Source organism: Schistocerca piceifrons, chromosome 3 (assembly GCF_021461385.2).
Source record: "Schistocerca piceifrons isolate TAMUIC-IGC-003096 chromosome 3, iqSchPice1.1, whole genome shotgun sequence".
NCBI classification, from domain to species: domain Eukaryota; kingdom Metazoa; phylum Arthropoda; class Insecta; order Orthoptera; family Acrididae; genus Schistocerca; species Schistocerca piceifrons.
The window spans coordinates 32,654,921-32,677,252 of record NC_060140.1 but is presented as its reverse complement, the minus strand read 5'-3'; the positions used below and the strand labels follow the sequence as shown (position 1 = coordinate 32,677,252).

The 22,332-nt window shown below is 43.1% G+C and overlaps 1 pseudogene; it reads left to right on the top strand.

Moving 5' to 3' along the window:
- The first annotated feature begins 4,571 nt into the window (after window positions 1-4,571).
- Window positions 4,572-4,689, top strand: LOC124790562 (annotated as a pseudogene).
- The last annotated feature ends 17,643 nt before the right edge of the window (window positions 4,690-22,332 follow it).

Sequence of the window (22,332 nt, the reverse complement as noted above, 5' to 3'; positions counted from 1 at the left end):
CTGCGGTCCGGTCCCAGGTCGACGGCCACGTGCACCTTCCGCCGACCACTGGCGACAACATCGATGTACTGTGGAGACCTCACGCCCCACGTGTTGAGCAATTCGGCGGTACGTCCACCCGGCCTCCCGCATGCCCACTATACACCCTCGCTCAAAGTCCGTCAACTGCACATACGGTTCACGTCCACGCTGTCGCGGCATGCTACCAGTGTTAAAGACTGCGATGGAGCTCCGTATGCCACGGCAAACTGGCTGACACTGACGGCGGCGGTGCACAAATGCTGCGCAGCTAGCGCCATTCGACGGCCAACACCGCGGTTCCTGGTGTGTCCGCTGTGCCGTGCATGTGATCATTGCTTGTACAGCCCTCTCGCAGTGTCCGGAGCAAGTATGGTGGCTCTGACACACCGGTGTCAATGTGTTCTTTTTTCCATTTCCTGGAGTGTATTTCTGTTTGCTTGGTAGTAAAGGACGTTGTGTGCAACATTGGCTCGGTTTCAAATAGCGCAGTACATGACCTCAGTTCATGGCTTGTAGAAAATAAACTAACGTTAAATAACAGTAAGACTCAGATTCTAACACACAATTCAACAAAACCTGACGTTTTAATTTCACGGAACGGGCATATGATTAGTGAAACTGAACAGTTCAAATTTCTAGGTGTTCAGATAGTAAGCTGTCGTGGAAAGCCCACGTTCAGGATCTTGTTCAAAGACTTAATACTGCCATTTTTACTATTCTAACGGTATCAAAAGTGAGTGATACTTCGACACGAAAATTAATCTACTTTGCTTATTTTCATTCGCTTATGTCGTATGGTATTATATTTTGGGGTAACTCTTCCCATTCTACAAGGATATTTTTGGCTCAGAAACGGGCGGTTCGGGCAATAAGTGGTGTGAGTTCACGAACGTCTTGTCGACCTCTGTTCACGAGTCTGGGTATTTTGACATTGGCCTTTCAGTATGTATATTCCTTATTGTTGTTTCTTGTTACCAGTATCAGTTTATTCCCAAGAATAAGCAGCTTTCACTCGGTTAATACTCGGCGTAAATCAAACCTACATTTGGATCGGACTTCCTTAACTCTTGTGCAAAAAGGTGTGCAGTATACTGCTGCATCCATTGTCAATAAGCTGCCACTCGAATTCAAAAATCTTAGCAGTAATCCACGCGCTGTCAAATCAAAACTGAAGAGATTCTTCATGGGTCACTCCTTCTATTCCGTCGAGGAGTTCCTTGAAAAATTAAGCTGATGCTTATTGTAATGCTGATAGCGTTTACTTAAACTTATGGACTGACTTTTTTCAGGCTCATGAACATTTATTTTTATCTGTTATTATTTTTGTGTTGTAATTCATTTACTGACACGTTCCATGACCTTGAAGATTTGCTCCTCAATTTGGTCCTACGGAGCTTGACGTGTAAATAAATAAATAAAAATAAATACATGATACAATATAATTTACCTGATATTTTCCAAAATATTGGAGAAATGACTTCCTTCTCTCTTTTGCATTTACGAATTGATTATCACTTCCCGAAAATCCAGACTGTCATGCCTGATTCTTTGGCTAGTACTACAAGATTGACCAGTCAGTCTTAACTTTCTGTTGTCCGTAGGTAGTTCTAAATCCGTTTTAAAACTGGAAAGGACCTTTCAGCTGAACAGTTTCTCGTTGGGGTACATTTGTAAATCTTGAGCGCTGCGTACACATTTGGATAGACATTATTTTTTCTAAACTGACATTCCAGAGGGAAATGGAAGAGAGGAAAACATGTCAGAGAGGAAAACATGTCACCATATTCTTTATTCATAGAAAACAGATAGCTTTTAAAATGTATACATTCTTCACCAAAGTTGCTTTCTGGGTCAGAATTAAAAATGGTTCTAGGTTTCTCTGCAGCATCATAAATTCGAACAGCTTCCAGTTCACTGATATTTGAGACAAATGAAAATTCTCTATAGACAGTAACTCTCTTCTGTAACTTATCTTGGATTGTCTGTATAACCGCAGAATATGACATTTTCCATTCTGCTCCAGATTTCAACGCAATCTGATCCCGTATCTTCTTCAGGACATTTGTGTTCATCCTCTGAGTCACTTGATTCATCAAAGAATTTGTTCTATTTAATTTGATGTTTCCGTTTTTGATTCTCAGCACTTGAAATAGATTGAACTGATTCTGAATTCCTGAGCTCTGTAAGTTTCTTTTCAGCTGAAGCCTTGTAAATTGAAAAGATGTCTGAAGCTCAGCGAAAAGCAATTCAACGGAAGTAGAAATGTCTACAACTTCACTTTGCAATTTTTCACTGCCTTACCAAACTGTTGCAGAATGTCCTGACGTCATGAAGGCTGTCGCAGCAGTACTTAATTTAAAGACCTTCGGCTCCACATCTAACTACAGCACTCTCATTTCCTGAAATTGTTCTTAATGCTGAAAACGCAGCTTTCTAATTTGCATTCAGACTCTTAGAAGCATTATCACGTGCACACCTTCGTATTGTAGACAGTGATTCAGTGCCATAGGCGGAGAATCAAAATATGTTTCCAAGATGTTCCATCAGCCTATATAAAACTTAATACAACTGAAAAAACTGTATTACAGCTATGATGTGCAGTATTGTGCAGCCCGTGAGCCAACTAGATTCAGCGAATAATTAAAGTTAGAGAGTTTCGGTCCTTGAGCCTTGCTTGCAAGTCTAAATGTCCACCAGAAGTATTGGCTCCGTTGTCATATGACTGACCTCTACAGTTGTCAAATTTCAGTCCGTGTAGTTGTAAAGAATTCAAAACTGCTTCAGAAAGCTTCTCTACAATGTGATCTGCATTTTCATAAAACACAGGAATCTTTCAACTGTGAGCCCATCTTCATTTATGTACCTGATTATTGTATATAACTGGTTACTGTGGAGTATAGCTAGTGTAGAATCTACTATGACTGAAAAATATTTAAAAGTTTTTGAGTCATTGACCTCCCCATAAGACATACGTATTAAATAATTGTAAGTTCCTGGTAACAAATATGAAATAACTCCTTTTCGTCGTTTATCATACCTTGTAACAAAGTCAGACAAAAAAGAATCACACTACACAATTAATTCCTAACACATAATGAAATTTCCATTTTTCACAGAGCCAAACACAGCTTTGTCTTCACAAAATGCTATACCCTAGAAGCAGAAACAACTCTTTCTAGCACATTTCCCCAATAAGTATAACTTCATGTTCGTGCTGGGTGAGCAACCGTCTGCCAATTCAGTTCACCTCGTTTCCTCTGTTTTTCAAGTTATGGAAGCTACCTGTGGGAGAGGTAGAACTTTCTTCCATGTTGAGGTATTCGCACCCCATCACGGCTCCATCGCTGAAACACGATGTTGCAAGCTACTGAGTGGTCCACAGCATGCGCACAACGGCGATCCTTGGCCAGGAGAATATACAAGTTTTCCTCGGCTGATAACTTTCCCATTCACCAAAATTTTCTGAAACAATTTCTTGCTGCGAAATCGCTGAGATCGTTGGCGTATCTCCTCGAGGACAGAAAATTCAGCACTTTTGTTTCGGTTAATACCATTTGAACCAAATAATCCATTGTCTGGGCATTGTTTTCCCAATAAAATGGGCCTGGGAACAGGAAAACCCACTGCCATCGAGTGTGTAGATTCTTGACATCCTTCTGGAACTCCGAAAGTTAGAACTTCTGCATTCTGTTTACCTTTGAGAACTTCAATTTCGTCTGCACTTACAGAGCTACACTGTTCATTGTTACTGTTCTGAACCGCATCTTCAGCCAAAGGTTCAGAGCCACAGGTTCACTCTCACATTCACCCCTAAAATATGAGTACAGTTACGGTATTTTCTGTAAAAGTTTATTGTCCTTCTGTCTTTTTCTGCAGATTTCTCTGGATATGCAGCACCATTTAACCCAGATCGTCCATCCGTACCGCTACGATGAACTACAGAAAAAAACTACGATGTAGAATGTTAGAAACTGAACAGACAGTAGGGTCCCCACTATCCAACCTAATGAGGCAGAAGGTCAAGCTAGACAATAAAAAAAAAATCCGGACAGGCCGAAGTGTTATAAATTTTCTCTTCCGGCCCCAGCATTACCATTAAAAACATCCTTTTTACACCAAAGCCCAAGTTTATTAAAATTTTCTGAGTTCCATAATCACTACAAGTTTTCGTCGTTTACCACACATTTCGTATTCATTAATCAAAACACAAAGGATCGCACAAAATAACAGTTTAACAATGCACGGACATTGGGCTTGTGATGTGGAACTGAAGAAACAAAGAACACAGGGCTGCCAAGACGGTTGGTCTCCACGTGTGTTCATTGTTGTTAGTGAGCGCTTCTAAGAACCGTTTGTTGAAGAGTGGCTCTCATTAGTTATTCAGTATTATAATTGTGACTCCAGTTATGTTAGAAGCACCAAAGATATACAAAACTTACTGTAAGGCCATGCAGCATTGTAGCCAGCGCCTGCTTTCTAAAGCTATGGACAAGCACAGTATGTACAATAAACTAATCGTCATTTTATTACGACGCATTATTGTGATACTGGGCAACGGCCTTGCCACAGTGGATGCACCGGTTCCCGTCAGATCACCGAAGTTAAGCGCTGTCGGGCGTGGCCGGCACTTGGATGGGCGACCATCCGGGCCGCCATGCGCTGTTGCCATTTTTCGGGGTGCACCCGGCCTCGTGATGCCGATTGGAGAGCTACCCGACCGAATAGTAACGGCTCCGGTCAAAGAAAACCATCGTAACGACTGGGAGAGATGTGTGCTGACCACACGCCCCTCCTATCCGCATCCTCATCTGAGGATGACACGGTGATCGGACGGTCCCGATGGGCCGCGTGTGGCCTGAAGACGGAGTGCTAATTGTGATATTAAGTAAGTAGGTTGGATAGCCGGGAGGCCGGATAATCGGGAGTCCACTGTACTTTGGTTATATGACCTGTTAATACTTTAATTTTAAGTTGAGAACCACATGAAATGTTGGTTGAGTACGACGTCTCGCGAACAATCGGAAACGTTACAGAAGCTCATTTAATCGAATATCTCCAAAAATTAAAACGAACTAGGGAAATCCCATAGGTTCAGTGAAAAGATTCGTCAATTTGTATGAGGTAAGCACATTATTTATGGTGTTAATTGATTCTTCTGTCGCTGCTTGATAGAACATTATGTATGATAGAAAGTTATTTATGGTAGAAACCATTTACTATATTTTATTATTTACTCTCAATACATGTTTCAGATTTCTAGGTAGAATGGGATAGGAATGATGATGGAAATAGGATCACATTTGAGGAAGTGGAGAAAACGGTCAATAGATTGCAGTGCAATAAAACAGCTGGGGTGGATGAAATTAAGTCGGAACTCATCAAATACAGTGGAATGTCAGGTCTTAAATGGCTACACAGGATAACTGAAATGGCCTGGGAGTCGGGACAGGTTCCGTCAGACTGGACAAAAGCAGTAATCACACCAATCTTTAAACATGGAAACAGAAAAGATTGTATCAACTACACAGGTATCTCTTTAATCAGCGTTGTGGGTAAAATCTTCTCAGGTATTGTTGAAAGGAAAGTGCGAGTATTATTAGTTGAGGACAAATTGGATGAAAATCAGTGTGGGTTTAGGCCTCTTAGGGGTTGTCAGGACCAGATCTTTAGCTTACGGCAAATAATGGAGAAGTGTTACGAGTGGAACAGGGAATTGTATCTATGCTTTATAGATCTAGAAAAGGCATATGACCGGGTTCCTAGGAGGAAGTTATTGTCTATTCTACGAGATTATGGAATAGGAGGCAAACTTTTGCAAGCAATTAAAGGTCTTTACATGGATAGTCAGGCAGCAGTTAGAGTTGACGGTAAATTGAGTTCATGGTTCAGAGTAGTTTCAGGGGTAAGACAAGGCTGCAACCTGTCTCCACTGTTGTTCATATTATTTATGGATCATATGTTGAAAACAATAGACTGGCTGGGTGAGATCAAGATCTGTGAACACAAAATAAGCAGTCTTGCGTAAGCGGATGGCTTAGTTGTGATGGCAGATTCGATTGAAAGTTTGCAAAGTAATATTTCAGAGCCAGATCAGGAATGTAAGGGCTATGGTATGAAGATTAGCATCTCCAAAACGAAAGTAATGTCAGTGGGAAAGAAATATAAATGGATTGAGTGCCAAATAGGAGGAACAAAGTTAGAACAGGTGGACAGTTTCAAGTACTTAGGATGTATATTCTCACAGGATGGCAACATAGTGAAAGAACTGGAAGCGAGGTGTAGCAAAGCTAATGCAGTGAGCGCTCAGCTACGATCTACTCTCTTCTGCAAGAAGGAAGTCAGTACCAAGACTAAGTTATCTGTGCACCGTTCAATCTTTCGACCAACTTTGTTGTATGGGAGCGAAAGCTGGGTGGATTCAGGTTACCTTATCAACAAGGTTGAGGTTACGGATATGAAAGTAGCTAGGATGATTGCAGGTACTAGTAGATGGGAACAATGGCAGGAGGGTGTCCACAATGAGGAAATTAAAGAAAAACTGGGAATGAACTCTATAGATGTAGCAGTCAGGGCGAACAGGCTTAGATGGTGGGGTCATGTTACACGCATGGGAGAAGCAAGGTTACCCAAGAGACTCATGGGTTCAGCAGTAGAGGGTAGGAGGAGTCGGGGCAGACCAAGGGGAAGGTACCTGGATTCGGTTAAGAGTGATTTTGAAGTAATGGGTTTAACATCAGAAGAGGCACCAATGTTAGCACTGAATAGGGGATCATGGAGGAATTTTATAAGGGGGCAATGCTCCAGACTGAACGCTGAAAGGCATAATGAGTCTTAAATGATGATGATGATGATCTCAATACATATCTTCAAAACTAGCAATAATCGTGAAATGTGGAACTGTGTGAGTAAAGTATAAACTGAAAAATACTATAAACAAACAGTGTGTACAAGCAAGTGTGAGCTATGGAATTTCGTCGACACTGAAACAAATTCTTGCCTTCTCATACATTTCTCTAGCCCTAAAAGTCATTGGAAGCTTCCCCTGGTTCCAAAATTGCAACGGTGACTTTATTTTATGGTATAGTAGGAGCACTACACTGTGGCACCACTGACCTGGTTGATGCAAGGACTGCGGGGTATAGATGTGGCGGTGATTCGTCGTCTAATGTCTCGAGTTCAGTCTCTCTAAAACCTGCGCCTGCTGCATTTTTAAATGAGTTTGTGTTCGAGCTTGTAATGTCTCGAACGAGTGTGCATAAATCAAAAATAAGTTGCCGTGCGGATGCTCGCGCTCCCCTCTCCTATTACTGTCTCTGGTGTGTAGAGAATTTGTGATTGCAGCTGTATCTTGATTTACTTCTTTTCGTTTCGGCTTTTTCGTCAGATGAACGGACATTACGGATTCAGTTGTGCTTCTTCGTCTCAGTTCTGATCTTCAGGAAATGGTTCCTCTGACTCTGCAACGTTTGATGATGTATGACGTGGCGACAGAATGATAGGAAGAAACTCCGAATGGCGGCTCGTGGCCAATTTTAATACTTCTTGGCCGAAATTGTGCCCCCCTTTATGAATTCCAGGTATTCATTGTAGGAGTCTCCTAGATTCTTCCATTTTGCACAAGCCATACGCGAATTATTTTATTCCACATGATGCCTTTATCGCTAACAAATAGTACATTTCGTTCCAGATATTTGGCCACTGGTGATCCACACCATACCTCCAAGACGACTGTCTCCATCTTAGTCAAATAGCCAAGAACAGTGCAAAGTTTTCAAAAACCTCAACCGGCAGAGGATATCCTGGAGAAAATTGAGATGGGATTGACGGAACGGTGGAAGTTTCCTAACTGCACTAGCAGCATGTTAGAATGAAGTTTCTAGAAAACAGTGGTTCAAGTTATTTTTGTTACAGAAGCTTGTTTTCATCTGTCCTGCTTGCAGTTATTGTTCGCGATTACAGCTGCGTGGTTATCGACGTGGGCAGCCAAGGCAAAGGCAGACACTCTGACAGCACAAGTATTGAAAACTGTGCATTTTTCCGCGAATTCATACGAGAAAAGTGTATCCTCTCTCTGAAATTTTTGCCGGGCATAAATCTGCCCGTCCCTCATGTGCTGACAGGTGACGAAGGGTTTAAATTACAAACCTGTCTTATGATCCCTTTCCCCAAATCAACCACCTTGGAAAGCGATTTTCAGTAGACAAATATGCATGGGCCATAGTGTGGTGGAAAGCGCCTTGTCTATTCTCGCTCGAGGCTGATCAGTCTTTTTCAGGCCTGTCGATACTGCAGAAGCTGTTGTCAAAGCGGCGTATTTGTACTATAAATTGTACTTCAATGGCAGCATTGGTTTGTGGAAGCATATTGTTATTTTAATTGAACTGTATTGCACTCTACAGTATTCATCTGTTACTATATCGTGCAACTGCGTTTTTATTTATAAACAAAGAAAACTTCTGTTTGATATACACTTGCTTCAGTTTTCTTCATTGTTGCCACCTTTTTCATCACATTTTCACAATGACAGTGCCGTATGTCGCACAAAAATACATTTGCACGCATCAATTTCGTCAGTCTTTCTCTGTTTCTGCCGCCACGTTTCGCACACTCGCCCGCGCGTCCACCCACTGTTTGACAGGGACGCGGCGATGCCGTGGAGTGGAAGACGTTATACAGCTGGACCAGTAGTGAAATACGAGTTTAATAAAACGTACCAATATTTGTCAACACCCTGCAATAAATTACTGAACGCCTGAATGCTCATGCAATGAACATTCAAATTATAACTAAACAAAAGTTTTCTACGACAAGTTTTCGCCGCTCCCAAAACTTTGCCGCCCTGTGCAGCTGCACATGTTGCGCCTACCTAAATACGACCCTGGTGGTGGGGCTTCGTCGCGGACGAGACTGCACAGCAGGAGAGGTGTAGTTATGTAGCTAAAGGAGACTGGTTCGTGGACTGAAGGCCAGACCGTGAAAAATTTGTCAGTTTTCTAAATAGTGTAGCTCAAAGCATAAGAGTTGCAAGCCCAGGTAACGCTTACCATCTTTTAACAGATCATTTGGGAACATTCTGATGCATAAACCACTTTTGGTCTCACGTTTCTTTCTTAATTGTATTTTGTATTGTAAGTGAAAGAAAGTATGTTAATTATTTGTGTACAGATGGATACACGTATCTCGAAATAAAACCGAAGTAGAAAATTGAATTTTTTTCTGGAAATTTTTTACACTGTTATTTTTTAAAGTTGTCTTTTAAAAAGATGTTGCTAACATAAATTATGATCCAAAAACTTTTTTACTAATGATTATCGTACATTTCAGTAATTATCTCTTAGTGGTTCTTTAAAAAGTCTTTAATTTTCAAATTTAAGTTATAAAAATAGTTCACTTTTTGATTTTGTGTTTTAAGACAGTATAGAACATTTCAGCCCCCTATCTTGAATAGTTTTAAACCAATGTGTACCTAAACATCAGAAAAGTGAACTTTCAAGGTTAAGTTAAAACTTGTTTCTTCATACAAAGTGTTTCAGAAGTGATGGAAGGTACAGGCCAAAAGTAGCTAAAAAGCTTCAATATACATGGTCCACAAATTATCCGTTGTTGAGATACATTTTCTGTAGCTGTTCATCAGTGTCTAGGAACACATGGCATCTCCAAACGTTAATTTAGGTGTTCGAAATGTTGCCCATTTGTCTGAACGCAACATTGAACTTCGTCTCTGGAATGAGTTGAGTGGGACATCATCGTGTACATCAGGAAGTATGAAACAACATGTAGTGCTGTCCGGTTAGTCTCCGCAGTAGGGAGTGTGGTCCAATGATGCGGTCCCCGAGCAGTCCTGCCCAGACGTTCAACGGTTAACGCTGCTGATATCGTGATACGCGCCTTGCATTAGGATTGATATCGACCCGACTGCGACAGTTCTGGTAGTTAAAAATACAGTCACGGGTAAATCCAGTCTCGTCCGCAGACAGAATACTGCTTACAAACAGGGGCTTCAGCGGTACACTGCCATTGCACCCATTGGCAAAAATTCTCTCTAGGAGGGATGTCTGCGTTGTTGAGGGCTTGCACTCGCTGGAGATGATATGGATAGAGAACTTGCGAATGAAAAAGCCATCACACACTGCTATGAGTCAGGACACGCTATTGAATAGGAAACCTTCTTGTTGAAGTACTCGGACTTTCGTGTACAATGCATAGCACGGTTTCCTCAGAATTGGGCGTTATGGATCTGGGTCGACCTTCTCGTACGTGTGTGCGAAATTCCCGGTTTCTCTAAGGCACTGTTGTAACCCGCTAAATGTACACCTGTTGGGCTGCCGGCGGAGAGATAAAGCTTCTTACAATCGTGCGGCCTCTAGGGCACTGCCATTGGCTTTGCCATACATGGGAGGCCGGTACGGCACAGTACATAGAGGGGGAAAGGTAAGTAGTTATCCACGCATAAACAAACAGGTAGTCGATCCCCAACTTTGAGATACCAACGTAAATACCGCGGTATTCAGCGGCGTGTAGAGTTGGTTTCCAATTCGAATTAATGCGGTACCCAGGGAACGGTTGATTTACGGACCCATGTTTATTGGAGAGTTTTAGCTGTTTTGGCCCGTACTTTCCATGTGTGAATTATTGACCGTCACTTCTGAAACACCCTTTATAACCTGCATAACAGTAATGAATAAAAGTCCATCATATTCATCTTGTTTCTAGCGTTGTTATTCCTCCCTTTTCTCTTTCAAACTATATATTCTTACTCCTACTTCTTTGATGGTTTCCTACACTGATTTCTCTGTTTCAGAGAGTCCTTGCGGTCAGTGGCAATGAAAGCTCTTTGTATATTTTGTCCAGCAGGATCTGCTATCGATTTCATCACCTTAAACCTTGACACTGCGCAAGCACTGAAACATAGCAGAGCGTGCAGCCACTTAAATTCCTGTAATTCTGAGACGTTCTTCAGTTCAATTCCCTGGAAGTAAACTTTTTCTTGCTATGAAAACTGCTAAAATTTTTTAAAACCAAAGATCTAAAAAATCCGATGTTTCGACACTTATTCACGTACTAGTACCCTTAAGCCTTCACACAAATGCCTATCTCGCAGAAAGCTTGAGCTACTGGTAGCAAGTCTACAGGCGATCGTATTAACAGGTTATGACAGTACGACAAATCATTCAGCAAGTCAACCGTTTATTATTAAAAACTCAATGGATACAGGACTACGCTGAAATTGCAACAGAGGGAGGTATGATTTTTTTTTCTCTTGTGCTTTAGAGTTTTTTTGTTTCTGTTGTTGCAATGTTAAAAAAGAGCTTCTTTTCCCAAAACTCCTGTATTTAGGTCTTCCTAATTCTCATTTCACCAGCTATCGATTGCCCTTTAAAGAATTACATAATTTCATTCAAAAAAGATGTAGTCACTCATATATTGCAGTAGATAAGAAAGTTTTGCATAGTGGCTATGTGGAAAAATATGGCGCCATTTGCCGAATATTCGTCTTAGTATGTTCAAATGTCTCTGAGCTCTATGGGACTTCTGGCATCTGAGGTCGTCAGTCCCCCAGACTTAGAACTACTGAAACCTAACTAACCTAAGGACATCACACACATCCATGCCCGAGGCAGGATTCGAACCTGTGACCGTAGCAGCAGCGCGATTCCGGTCTGAAGCGCCTAGAACCGGTCGGCCATAATAGGCCGGCGTCTTTGTATGTCAAACCATCAATGATATATGAAGGATGTTAAGAATACCACTTCCACTGTATCGTTTGCACACTCAATCGAAAGTGAATGCGCTACATACGATCCATTTCCTCGGGATTGACGATAGAAATAGATCTCATGTCAAGTTAAAAGAAAACCGAAGTGTGTGAACTCCATCTTGTACGCAGCAATATGTGACGTAACATGCACCAAACGCAAACTTAATGCGACCCCAGATTTATTTGACTTTCGCACACTACCTCACTAAATACAGAAATATCACAGTAAATATGACCGTTAACGAAATGATAAGCAGTTCACCATTTAGCTGACGAATGAGGCTATGAGATGTGTGAGAAGCTACTTCTTTTGTTTACCGAACATTTTCTTTAGAATCGTTAGAGAAAAGTTGCAGTGCAACCGGCGTGCGCAAGCCTCCATTCTCGCAGCTTATGCGAGGCGGGCGGCGTATGTTCCGCTGGTAACGGTAGGAGCGCTCAGCTAGCGAGCCGATAGGCAGGTAACTGGGGCGGCGGCGGCGGTTCCTGCACCCGCCTCGCCCGCAGCTGAGTGCGAGAACGCGTTTTATCTCGCTGCCAAATCGATCGCCCTCTCATACCTGCGCGTCTTCACCTACAGGTGGACGAGAGCAAAAGGAAGGTTATTAAACGCTTTGCTCGTGTATCTCCTTCTGACGTGCGCAGAGCAGCTGCCAAACGGCGCAGCTTATTTGCGGTAAGAGCCTAACTAACAAGGGAACCTCCCCATCGCACCCCCCTCAGATTTGGTTATAAGTTGGCACAGTGGATAGGCCTTGATAAACTGAACACAGATCAATTGAGAAAACAGGAAGAAGTTGTGTGGAACTGTGAAAAAATAAGCAAAATATACAAACTGAGTAGTCCATGGACCACATAAGCAACATCAAGGACAAAGTGAGCACAGGAGCGCCGTGGTCCCGTGGTAGCGTGAGCAGCTGCAGAACGAGAGGTCCTTGATTCTAGTCTTCCCTCGAGTGAAAATTTTACTTTCTTTATTTTTGCATAGTTATTATCTGTCCGTTCGTTCATTGACGTCTCTGTTCACTGTAATAAGTTTAGTGTCTGTGTTTTGCGACCGCATCGCAAAACCGTGCGATTAGTAGACGAAAGGACGTGCCTCTCCAATGGGAACCGAAAACATTTGATCGCAAGGTCATAGGTCAATCGATTCCTCCACAGGAAAACTCAACTCATATATTCTATACGACACTGGTGACGGCATCTGCGTCACATGACAGGAATATGTTGTCGACCCACCTAACTTGTACACTTGGCGAATGGGTAAAAAGATTCTTCTACCTTGCCCGATTTAGGTTTTCTTGTGAATGTGATAATCACTCCCAAAAAAGTGATGAAAACATAAGAGTTTGTCACATAAACTGAAAATAAAGAATTAAACTTTTCACTCGATGGAAGATCTGAACCAAGGACCTTTCGTTCCGCAGCTGCTCACGTTACCACGAGACCACGGCGCTCCTGCGTTTCTGGTGTCGTTAATGTTACCTATCTTCCAATGAACTACTCAGTTTGTATATTTTGCTTATTTTTTCACAGTTCCACACAACTTCTCCCTGTTTTCTCAATTGATCTGTATTCAGTTTTTCAAGGCCTATCCACTGTGCCAACTTATAACTAAATCTGAGGGGGGGTGCGCTGGGGAGGTTCCCTTGTAAGTAGCAGAAGCACCGAGATTAATATCCTCCAATAGCCGTGCAGTGTCACCTGAGGACCAATGCTGCGTAGCTCTGTTGATCTGCAGTGAGACTAAACGTCGTGCTAGAGAGGGGGCTAAACAGTAAGATCGACACCCAGCTATGTGTGCGATCGAGATCTGTTTAGAAGCTATACTAATTTTCTTAGATATCAGTAAACTTTCTTACATGGCCCTAAAAAGATCCTGGACAACTCAGGGGTTCCCATTCACCATTGTATCCCGTGTGTACCATCGGACAGGCTAAATTCCAGATAACCAGTAACACTGAATAATAATAAAAACTGTTTCACGGCTTCTCGATGAAGGATTTGTTATATGTCATGAATGGGCGACGTACGTGAAGGTGAGCAAACAGAACCCGTACAAACTGTGGAGCATGCGAGGAGTTTCAAGTGCAGCAAGTGCGTGACTCACCTCGCAGACGCGGTCTGGCAGCCCACGCTCTGCTACACATCTTGCAGGAGAGTGCGTTAACGTCTTATCCTAGCAACACAAGAAACTTTCTGAAACTGATCCCTGAGGGTGTTGACTATCAAGTTACTCCTCATCAGTTACGGTACGTCAAAGAAGCATGAGTCAGTCAAACTTCACGACGACAGACCACACCACACACCAACGCCCGGTACATTAACAAGTGTGTCCACGTGAACGTGAGGATTTTCAGGAGCCCAGCACACCCTGTTGTGGCTGTTTACAGTATCGTTCAGTTTGAACTGCGCTTCGTTAGACCAGATAGCCATCCCTGAAACCGTTCGTCCTAGCGAAGTACTCCATCCTTCGATCCGGATCGTCCTCGTTCATAGCGTGCAACCATCTTGGAATGTACACTTTCCACTTTGCAGCCTTCAGAATTCATCGTATGCTTGGTCAGTGTATCCTGCTTTCACGTGCACCGATTTCTGAGGTGACCTAGTAAAATGATGGAACACAGCAGCGCTGGAAGTTGGGCTCGTTGATGTTTTTGATCGGCACGTCCCGTACAGTACCGTCGGCATCAAATGTAGCCCCACTGCGATAAATTGTTGTACGTGTTGGTGGCTGAGTTTCGTACACATTACGCCACTGCTGTTGCACCTCGCATCATGTTTCTTTACTTCCAGTGCCACTTCGGAATGGCCTCGCGTTGCTCAGGCGACGATCTCACTTCATTCACGGCTGAACTGTTACCTGCGCTCCAAGATCTGTTGAGAAAACAATGGACTACGCTACCGCGCAAAATTGCAATGATATGTCATTTTGTTCGAAAGATATTAAGTACAGTAGAGTTTATACATTTTTCTGGACCCTTCTGTATTAAAAGTTGAAATACACAGTATTAATGTTGTACAATAATATTTATTTTATATTTCTTTGTGAACCAGATTTCGGGTTTCTAAGCCATCATCACATAACCTAAGTTTGAAAAGAGATTCTCTCAACATAAACGAGAGATTATACTGTATAAAGACAGTTTTTTCAAAAGATATGTGGCCATTTCCTTTTTCCAAAGGTGCGATTTTCATATGACATTGTTTACCCCGCGAGTCTCAGTGATGTAAAAAGACCTAAATGCCAAATTTCAAGAATATTTTGAATACTTTTATCTCAAACTAGTGAAATTTCTGATACTGAACTGCTTTGCACAAACGGGCTTCTCATGTATTTCTTTCATCTTTTGCAGGTAATTGAACGTAACGGGAATGAAAAGAGGAACATGGCTGCTAGAAAGGTGCCTAGTGGTAAGTTTCTTGGAGCCAGATCCAGTCAAACGAACTCGTAGTTTTTAGCTTTTATTTGCCATCAGAATGAAATAAAAGAAACAGTTCCGGGTGCTTATAAATCCACCAGTACAGGAAGTGTGGAGGAAAACAAATGTCCCTGTTCAGATGGAGAACATCCATGCTGGTAAACAGAAGCTGTACGAAGACTACCAAAACCTACATAAAGACTAATCGAGAAATACGGATAAAGTGCATTTGAAACGGAGGATTTGAAAAACAGATCTCGTCGAGTTATTTAACATTTCCAGGCAAAATGTGATTGACATGACTAAGTATCACAAGGAGGTAAAGGATTCTGTAGGTTACAAAGAGAAGATCGTACGAGTTCGTTAACGAATGGAGGCTTTAGTCTCCAAAGTAAGAACTAAGTGTACAAAACAGGAAAAAAACAGATTCGTGTAAGAATAAACATACAAAGGCATTGCTGCAATCAATAAGACAGTTACACTGGAAGAGCCATCTACATGATCATCAGCACCCAGTCACAAAGAGACCAAGTTTTCACCTGCAGCAATGAAACAATTACGTTCAAGTCGTAGATTAAATCCTCTCAAATAGAGACTCACGTGTACTTGGAACCAAGAACAGCTCTCTATTCGATAGGCAAGTATTTAATTTATAGAAACAGCAAAAAGCCTTGGCCACAATGTTTCAAAAATTTCCGTATCTGGAGCTACTATTTACCAAGCTCGGGCAATCAATAGAAGTAAAGGAAAGTGTTGTGTCCAGACAAAGGCCGTTTCGTCTGGCTATAACTGTGGGTTCTTTGACTGCATTGGAGAAGACTCATCAAACTAGCACATGGGAAATTTCACATTTACTTTATCCGTATTCATTACGTAAATGCATAAAAGATTTACTTAACTTTGATGCGTTCTCTGGTCCATTTACAAAAGTATATTTGATCTAAGATTTTAAGTCCCCACTATCCTAAACGATGCCCCTGTGCCGCACTCTGTATTGACCTCCCATGCGATGGTACTACTGTGCTAAGAGGGGAGGCGTGGTCTTTAGGAGCGCGTCCCATACGCCGTTCCTGTTTACAGGGAGACCTCGATAATACCTGTGGTACCGATGTGTGTTGCCAACTTGCTTTGGCACCTCAATCTCTGGAAGATTCCAGAAAAAAAAGTATTTGGTCTTGCACTGGGATAGTAAACTGTTGCTCTCAGTTGTCTGTAGGAGTGTCGAGACTTTGGAAGACAGACTTGCAGTTTTGGTGACTAACAAAGATTTTGAGCATTTGCTTGGCGTACTTGTTGCCCCAAAGCAGATGGCTGGAAAGTGGTCCGACTTGGGCTACATGACAATATGATTGGTTTGTCTTTTGGTACTATAGCATCTATCACAGGACTGATCCGAGAGACATGTATCAGAATTGAAAGGAAATTCGGACGAACATTGCTGTGATTGACTTGCCGCCATCGCACCCACGAACTAATACTGAAAGGAATGTTGGTGGGGTGCTTTGGCTTACCACCAAATGGCCCTGACATCCAGATCTTTCAGGTTCCAAGTCTGTGGGCTTCATTTGATGAGAAGCTATGCACGACAACGCTGGATGAAGAAAGTCCCGTTCTAGTTTTTCTAGAAGAACAACCAATGAAGATGGTTAACTACGTCCAAAATGTCCTAAAAGACGGAAGTCATCCCAGAGAAGATTACAGAATTATTATAACTCTCACTGATTACGTAAAAACGACGCAGTTTCGCGACTCCAGGAGCTCTGCAATATATGCACTTAAAATTGGCCTCTTCACTGAATAGTTCAGTATTCCTCGACGAGAATTGAAAGGAATGAAACGGGTTGCGCATTTTCTCCGCTTCATATACGTTCGCTTTTGGCACGAGGCAACTCGATGTAGTACAAAGAGTGATTTGGATGTGTTAGAGCTTCTTCGCACGAACCCAGGTGCAGATGAAGAGGAGAGAGTGCCTTCACAGTTGCTAAGAGTCACCTTTGATGTGTCAGAAACAATTGGACGAACGTATTACTCAGGCTGTTCCGGAAAATGTAACTAAAATTTAGAAAGCAAAAGGAATTGAAACGATCAGAGGGTCAAAAACCAGTTTTTGGAGAAAAGGACCTTGAGCCATTTTGTTACTAATAAAGCAAACACATTCCTGTGATTGTTTGGGACCCAATTCATGAGGGAATACTGCAACGTTTCTCTAAGAAGCCATGTGAATTCTATTAAGGTGGTCAGTGATACTGAAGGGAGAAGAATTGCTCTGATAAAAAGGTTTAACGAATCAGTCAGGGACGAACAATAAGCACAATTCTTGTTGAGGGCAGTCGAGCATCACAGAAAGGTTGTCACTAACAGAAAGCTGATTAATCTAACGCATGTATCGTATCATATAACGTATTAATTTTAGTGTGTCGTTTTAATGTTATTTTAAGTTTACGATGTCTAGTTTTCCTAATAATAGCGATTAACATGGAAATATCGTATTTTTTGCCAAATTTTACAAACTCGACCAAATTGTGCAACCTCTAAATCTTATGTAAACATTAACATATAGAATTACACAAAGAAAATGTGAGCGAATAAGCTATATTTTATATTAACTTGAGCCTTCCACTACTTATTTGAAACGGTGTAAAATAGGTTATTGTACGATTATTTTAATTTATGTCGTAGTCAGCAGTAACAGCAAGTAAAAAATATTTCCTGCTGTTTCGTTGACTAAACTTGGGAGAGGTGGGATGTTGGGGGTTATCTACAGGTGCCTTCGGGCTTTCAGAGGATGACTGCACAAAAACTGCAACACATATAGGGAGCAGCCGCACACCGGTGGAAACGGCACCTCTCGCCTTACACGTGCCCAGTGCGGACACGATTCGTGACGCGGCAAGCGGGAAGGCGCAACAGCATCCTGCTTCGCAAACACGTTCATTGGGTTGAAACTCGAAGGAAAGAAGGTAAACTGGGGTTTAAAGTTCCACCGACATCGAGGTCATTAGAGAAGGATGAAACCTGAAGACAGCAAGCACAACCTACAGGTACAAGCTATAATTATCAGACTCCTACAAACAATTAGCAGGTTTCCCTTCACCAGTGTGAGATTGATACATAGCAACAACATGCAATAAATTTTCACTGGCTCTCTGGTAATCTATCGTGGGTCCCAGTGGTAGCGAAAGGATTAAATTGGAACGTTCGGAAGACACGCAACTCTGTGCCCGTGAATCGCTGATCAGTAAGCGGTATTCGAGGAGGTGCACGGCGAGAAATCCAGCCTGCTCTACCGCAGTGGGGACCTCCCATAGGAATCGTGGGGAGAATAAGATGAGGGAGTTCAGGACAAGTGCAGGGAAACAGAGGCAGCACGGTACGCGAAACGAGAGGCACAGGGATTCGCCAATACTGGCAGCCGTTACCCTCCTCCATGCACCGTGCGCGTGGCCTGCTATGTGTATACAGAACGTAAACGCAGCGGTACTGGATGTCTGTCAGATGCTAGCGCGACCCAATGCTCTGTGTGACTCTAAGCGTCGAAAGGAACAGTTATATCCTCAACGTCAACTACAGATTAAACGGTAAATTTGTCAAGGAGTATGTAGTGTGCTTTTATAATATTGTCATGCTGAAACCTCAATAAAGTCCAAATTCGAAGGCAGGCCCTTCAGTGAAGTACAGAACTTAAGAGATTAAGGCACGCCGGCCGAAGTGGCCGTGCGGTTAAAGGCGCTGCAGTCTGGAACCGCAAGACCGCTACGGTCGCAGGTTCGAATCCTGCCTCAGGCATGGATGTGTGTGATGTCCTTAGGTTAGTTAGGTTTAACTAGTTCTAAGTTCTAGGGGACTGATGACCTCAGCAGTTGAGTCCCATAGTGCTAAGAGCCATTTGAACCATTTGATTAAGGCACGTTATTGACACCAAAGCACAGCCACAACAGAACTGAACTCCTCGGCAGAGTGTGCAGTTATTTATACAAACATGGAATATTTGAGAGTTCTGTTATCTATTCAAACATTTAAAATACCGCAATATACTGGGATTAAAACGTAAGATAACTCAAAAACCTTCAACAAATGATGAAAAAACCAAATATTTGATAGTGGTCAAGTTTGAACTGCAGACCCGTAGCACCAGCCAGCGACGCTACGGTACATGCAGAGCAGTTCGCCGCGTTACCCCTTCTCTCGTAGAACCAGCGACCCGCTGTTTCTGAAGCTCTCGTGGGTACCGACTGCATCACGCTGGAGATGTTACCAGAGATCCTCTGTATGGTGGCGCTGGCGGGTCCTCTCTTTCTGGTCGTGTTGTCGCATCCTCTGCACTGTGATGAGCACACGTTGAACTTTCGCGGTCGTTGAGTCGATCTTCACTTTCCTCGAACTTCCCATCGTCTATCTGCGTCTCTAAACCGTAGTATCGCTTCATAAGGAGGACATGGGCGATGTCTGTGCACTTTTGTCTTCTTCGTGAGGGATCATAATCTTCGATTTCCTATGACGTCCGACAAGCAACGAATGATACGATACCGCCCAAGTAGCCCTTTAATAACTTTTCCTACTGGTCTAATTTTCACACAGGCGTAACCATTCCAACTCTCCCGCTGTGTATCTCGCTGGTCGGTGATTGGTGCTGTAGGATCAGTGATAATCACACGGGATGTTTTTTCTACAAGGAACTTTGGAATTTCCGGAACTTCGGCGGTCGGCACGGCTTCAGTGACAGCATAGCGGGAGAGGTAGTCAGTGCAGACTATTATCCTTCGATTCCCGTTCGACGACTTCGGGAATCTCTCCGAGACGTCTGTCCAGTTCGACTGAATGGCGATGCTGCAGACGGGAATGCTACCATATGTGCCGGAGGTAGTTGCAGCACGTGCTTCGGTCGTAGGCATACCTTGCAGTGGCTCCACAGTGTTCATCGTATTGTTAGGGACCTGGCGGGTGGTGCCTGCGTCTGATTCCGTCTAGAGTCTTCACGAAGCCCACGTCACCAGATATTTGAGCGTCGTCAAAATACTTCAGTTTCGCTGGCCGCAGATGTACTGGAATGACCAGAAACCATTTCTGTCCCATTGATTAGATGGGTAGATCACATAACTAATGAGGAGGTATTGAATAGAATTGGGGAGAAGAGGAGTTTGTGGCACAACTTGACTAGAAGAAGGGATCGGTTGGTAGGACATATTCTGAGACATCGAGGGATCACCAATTTAGTACTGTAGGAGAGCGTGGAGGGTAAAAATCGTAGAGGGAGACCAAAAGATGAATACACTAAGCAGATTCAGAAGGATGTAGGTTGCAGTAGTTACTGGGAGATGAAGAAGCTTGCACATGATAGAGTAGCATGGAGAGCTGCATCAAACCAGCCTCAGGACTGAATACCACAACAACAACAACAACAACAACGGGTCATAGTCCTTCTTATACGATGCTGCGTTAATTAAACGGAATTCTCCTCTGGTCGGTTTCTCCTCCTTCAAGGATTCTATGGCTTTTGGCAGCGCTCGATCTTCCCTCTGTTCAGCAGCAATGTAATTTAATGCAGCGATGAATGAGATTTCGTCCACGCTGCTGTGTTCCGCCAAAGGATTCCTTGAAAGGAAGTCGCCGTCTTTGTGTTTGTTTGCGTCCGCTTTTGTATACCACTGCGACTGTATTCCTCAAGCCTCAGTGTCATCTCGCCATCTATTAAGTGAACACAGGGAATGGTCATCCGTCCTACAACGAATGGTTCGCCAAATGAATACGGCGGAAATGGTTGATGGCTCAAACAACTGCGAGGCATTCTTTCTGGCTTGGTTGTAGAACAGTTTATCTGGTTTTGAGAGTACTCTGCACCTTCCTGAATTTGAACTAGAACTGCCGTGACCTCAAAACCGCTAGCGCCGCTGTGAAGTTCTGTTTCGGAATTCCCGTAATAGAATTCCTGAAGTGGAGAAGATGTTAGCGCCTCCTTAAGGACAAGGGATTCTTTTTCTTGTGCCTTGTTCCAGGAAAATTTGGTTTCCCTTGCAAGGGACGCACCTTGATTCAGAAGTCCTTTATGAACGCCGGTAATACGAGTACATTCTGAGAAAACTTCTCAAAGCACGAATGTGCCGAGGAGTCGGGAAATCTGGATCGGGGGGAGGGGGGACTCCATCGCTATTTACTAGCTGATTTTTATTTCTTGGCAGACGAAAATGCACATTTTCGGATTCAGTTGGTGTCAGAGCACACTTCAAATCGGTTATCAGGCGTCTTACATGGTCTTCAGATGTCTTCGAAAAAAGACCATATAGCAAAGAGACGTCGTCCATTTGTGTCTCATACATTCCAAGGTGGCTGGACAGTTACACGGCACAAGGAGCATAACTCTGCTGTCAGAAGCTACGAAGGGAATCTTGTCGTGGTCTGTCATGTCAAGCTCGATTTGCAGCAACCCATCTGCATGTCCACAGTTGACAAATACTCTGCTCCTTTAAAACCAACTTTTTTGCTCAAGAGCGAATACCGACATTGTCAGCAGCACCTCGGGACGCATATCTACCGATCTTATTGCTGACTGAAGAGCTACGTACGTTAGTATGTTATGAGCCTCTAGCAGACTAGATATTCTAAGGGCACGAAAGTTGTCCTGGCCTCGAAGTTCTGATCGTAAAAGTCGGTACAACTGGAAATACTCCGTGTCGAGTGTTTTGGTGAAGTTGTATTATCAAAACCACGCTGTAGCTGCCCTTCGAGAATATCGCCGGCAGAAAGGATTACGTAAGGGCCCTCTTCCTCCACCTGCTGTGCGGTGCACGATGAAGAAGTTCGAGTGAACTGGAGAACTGAGCGTCGCTACGGGAAGAGGCCGATGGCCGGTTGCACGGCAGGTGGCTGATAAAATCGCTCTTGCTATGGCAGACAACGCTGCGCGTAATTCCCGATCGTCAGGCAGTGTGCCTGCTGAGCACATCCCGTGGTCCCCTGTACAGAAGGTGCTTCGAACCATTCTCAAATGGTAACCGTACGAGATCCATATCGTCCAGCAACTTCCACACGACGCACAACGACGAGTTGATTCCGCTTTCCATTTTCCCGCTAGGATTGAAGTTGACTAGTGCTGGCCCTGGACCATTCTAAGGACAGACGAAGCTCATTTTTCTC